Below are 4,764 nucleotides of genomic sequence, written 5' to 3'. Positions count from 1 at the left end.
AAATATCCTAATTCTTAGATGGTACTCAAAACGCTAGTGCAAAAGGTTGTAAAAGAATTTTCTTAAAACAAAAAATAGTTATTAGGGCGCTGGCATTTTTAGATCACCTCCTGGATAATAGCCAAACCAATCCCACTGCTGCTGCTGGGAAAACATGCTACGACAGTAGCTGGTAGAGCTCCATGTGGGGGATGAGTATGGCATAGGTTTATAATTATGATTATAACAGTAGCAAATTGGTATGCATAAGCTTTTGTGGGTTGACCACTCTTGAGTGGCATGTTGAGAGGCTGAGAACTTCTTATGAAGTAGCCAAACAATCTCATATAAAAAAATAAGTATATTTTTTTATAAGTCCATCCATTGTATATGATCATAAGATAAAAAATAATTTTAGAATATCCAGGCTTTCTAAATATGTTAGGCTTTTATTCACACTAGGTTAAAACAGTCAAACATCTATAATTATTTTAAAAAGTCTAAAAGTTATTTTGAGAAAGGTAGTCAAAAGATTAATCTTTGACAAAATTAAAAGTAACTTCAAAGTTTTCAAAAATTTAAAGAACATTTAAATGACTCCAATCCAAGTAGCTAATTTGAAGATATGAAAGAATATACAATTTTCTTGTTAATATGTAAAATAAAAATATTTATTTTCTTTACAATTTTAAATACTATGCAAGTTTATATGTATGCACCAAAAAATACAGTTACTGAATGGGGAAGAAATAATACATTTAATCAAACAGAAATGGGAATGATTATTAGTAATGGATTTGAAAAACTTATAAGAAGTATAGGTTTATATGTTCCTAATGGATATCGAGCAAATTATGAAAATACAGTAGAAGTTGATCTTGGTAGAGCAATGATAATTGTACAATTTAGACGTATGGATGGTAATCCTCCTGTATGTTCAATAGGGCAAATATCAAATAATAGAATTAATCCAAGAACTTTAAGATCTGGATTTGAATATTTATTTCAGTTATTTAAAGATGATATATTTCAAGCATGTTCTGATGAATGCACTTTTACATCAAAAAAATATCAAATTGGTTACAGTATTTTATTTTGGTGGCCTCATAGATTTGACCTAAAAAAAATATATAGTTTTTCATATCATAACATATATGTTCCAAAAAATATTGATGATAATTGTGATATTACATTAACAACTTTAATTGCTGGATCTAAACATGATCATCTTTACACAGGTCAATTTTTAATGTCTCCAAATCGTAAAAATATATTATTAGTAGAGAGTAATTGCAAAATTTCTTTATATTCAAAAGCAAACTTTATATGGAGATCAAATAATATTGAAGAGTATTATGATTTATGTGTTTTAAAAGTTAAAACTAATGGTAATATTATTTTATACAATAGTTACAAAAAAATAGTATGGTCTATTTTGAAATATTGTTCAAATTGTATAAAATTAACATCTCTTACTTTACAAAATGATTGTAATTTAGTATCATATGAAGCAAAATTTCCAAATAAGATTTGGTGGGCAACAAACACTTATAATCATATTGGATGTTTAAAATAATTCATTTATTATTGTAAGTTTTTGGTTTTTTAAAAATAATAATCAATAAATCTAAAAATCTAAATTGTACTAAATGTTGAATTTGAATAAAATTATAAGTGTGAGGTCCAAGCGTATAACTATGATGCCATATACTAATATTAGTGTTGTGGGATTTTAGTATGCTTTGGATTGGTTTCAATCTAAACCACTTGCTCTTGTCTATAAACTAGAGGCTAATTGATATACACATCTTCTGTATTCCCTTTCCATATTGCATGCACTCACAATTTGTGGAGGTGAGGGGCACTTTTGATTATTCTTGAGAAGTGTTTGGATTTAGGATTTTGGTTTAGATCTAGCTTTTACATCATCTAGATCTAGCTTTTACCATCTAGATCTAGCTTTTTCCATTTCTTTTCTTTTGTTCTTTCCTTTCAGGATTTTGGTTTAGATCTAGCTTTTCCATTGTCTAAATCTCCCTTTCCTTCTAGCTTTTTTTCATTTATCTTCTTTTGCTCTTTCATTTTTCATTCATCTTTATGGCAGAGCAATAGTCTCCTCCTCCTTTGACTCTAGAGCAACAGTTGGTGCAATTGTTTGATCTTATGTGATTGCAATTGAACAACCAAACTTAGTTAATGGTTGCATTCATAGCACATGGTATAGCTTCTCCTGCTCTTGGTGCTAATCCTCATGTTCAGCTAGAGTTCTTTCGTGAGAATCCTAGGGATGATATATACCATTGGTTCAATCACTTCACGGTATTGCCACATATCATTTTTGGGATGATGCTCGACATTTGCGTCAATTTCCCACGTGTCTCCAAGGGATGGCATTGTAGTGGTACAATGGTTTGAGCATAGCCACTTGTGGGGATTGGCATGTTCTCTTGGACGTCTTCAAATGCGCATTCAGACATGCCGATGATTGTGATGATACCTTCCAACAATTGCATCATCTTCATTAAGGGCCATTTGAGTCAATGATGCAATTTGGCATTCGTTTCCGAAACCTTTTGCTTCATGTAGAGTTAAATATGTCAGAGTGAATCAAGCTAGGAATGTTGTGGCCAGCACTTCATCAAGATTTTGTCGGAATTATGCATGCACTTACCCTTAACGATGCTCTTCACTTGGTACAACATTATGGGATGTCGCCTTTTCCACTTCTTATTGCACGTCCTCCATCTCCACTTCTTGTGGGTGATAGTCCTATTCTAATGGAGGTTGATGCTGCTGCTACTTGAGTCCAAGGATAAGGACGAGGATATGGTTGTGGCCGTGATGTTCGCTGCTAGGCATGTGATGAAGTTGGCCACACTTATTGGCGTTGTTGGTGTTTTCCAGATTGGCCGTCTCCATTTCTTGGGTGGAGATCTTAGTGTCAACAACATCCTATTAGTGCTATTGCAATGGAAGGTCTGGACGCTAAGATGCATTCGAGAAATAAGGAGTCACGCGAGTAATAGAGGGACCTTGTGTGAATAAGTTAGTGATCCCTCCATCTTTCTTTCGGGAGTATCATCAAGGGGTTCATTTAGCACTAGTTCATTTAATGTCTTTCCAAACTCATTTTTATAATAAGAGGTCTTATATTATTCTCTCCATATTGGTTGATACAAATTTGAGTTTATCTTCTATTGCTCGACCTATTGCCACACGTTGCCATTTACACTTGCATCATGCGATGGAGCCAGTTTTCATTCTTTATGGCAATGGCCATACACATGCATATGCTCGGGATGAGGCGGATTTAGTTATGCGTGTGGGCGATCTTGAACTTGAGTTGCAGTCATTGTAGGTGGTGCCGAGTCAAGCTTTTAACCTCATCCTTGGTATGAATTGGTTACAGCGCAATCATACCAAATGTGACTTTGAGGCTTCTCCCTCTTGTTTTATACTTCCTTATATTTCATCCATTCCTCTTACTTTTATACCTTTTTGTCTCTCTATTTTTACCTCTACTTTCATTACTTTTATCTCCCCACTACTTCCTCCTACATTTCCGTCTTATTCCATTCTTCCCTTTTCCAATCCCTCTGACAGTCTTTGTGTTGTAGCGATTGACTAGCTCATGAAAGAGTATGCCGATCTCTTTGAATTTGACCTATCATTTGGGGCCAAGATTGCCACATGTCATTCAATTCCAACTGAGGGTGCTCATCCAATCAAGGTTTTTGTTCATCGTTGGTCCCTCAAAGAAATCAAGATTTTACATGCAAACGTTAAGGAGATGTTGAAAAAGGGTGTTATTCAAAAGTCATGGAGTTCTTAGGCATGTGAACCTCATCTTATGACGAAGCCTGATGGGAGTATTTGTTTCTGCATCAACTATCATCCATTAAACAAAGTGATAATCCCAGATGTGTACCTCTTCCTCACACTGCTGATCTCTTAGATCGTTGCTAGATCTTGCTTTTGGGTACTAGCAAGTACCGATGGCAGAAAAAGATATTCTTAAGACTGTTTTTCATACACCGTTTGGTTTGTACAAGTTCTTAGTAATGCTTGGTTTGAACAATGCTCCAACAACTTTCCAGCGAATAATGGACAAAGTTCTTTATGATATGCTGAAGGTGACTGCTGACTTTATTGATGATGTCTTGATCCACTCGGAGGGGACATGGGAGGAACACGTTCATGATATTTGTAAAGTGTTGGATCGGCCATAGGACGTTGGTTTAAAGTTGAAGTAGTCGAAGTGCGTATTTGGATCCAAGGACACAACTTATCTTGGGTACCATATTTCTCAGGAGGGTTTGCAAGTTGATCCTGACAAATTTGTGGCTATTCTAAAGTTTCATAATCCGAAGTGTATGAATGATGTGTAGCACTTCCTGAGCAAGGTGTAGTATCTCGGTCATTTTGTGGATCATTTTTCTGATCACACTACATTATTGCGAGCGTTGTTGAAGTTGTTAACGTCATCTTTCATTTGGCCTACGGATTGTGAGTAAGCATTCATAGATCTCAAAGAGATATTGACAACTCCTCCAATTTTGATGTATCCTAATTACACTCAACCTTTCATTTTGCATATGGATGCTTCTAATATTGGTCTTGGAGGTGCAAAAAAGCCTAAGTATGCCTAGTTAGCACATTACATACATCAACCGTACATTACAACCGGCAAAGGTGAACTACTCCATAATAGAGGAGTGTTTAGCAGCAATCTAGGGTTTCGAGAAACTTCATGCATATTTATTTAGTTCTCGGACATTACTAAAA

This window comes from Selaginella moellendorffii, unplaced genomic scaffold (genome assembly GCF_000143415.4).
Source record: "Selaginella moellendorffii unplaced genomic scaffold, v1.0 SELMOscaffold_1, whole genome shotgun sequence".
NCBI classification, from domain to species: domain Eukaryota; kingdom Viridiplantae; phylum Streptophyta; class Lycopodiopsida; order Selaginellales; family Selaginellaceae; genus Selaginella; species Selaginella moellendorffii.
The sequence above is the reverse complement of the archived record's forward strand: the minus strand, read 5'-3'. Positions refer to the sequence as shown.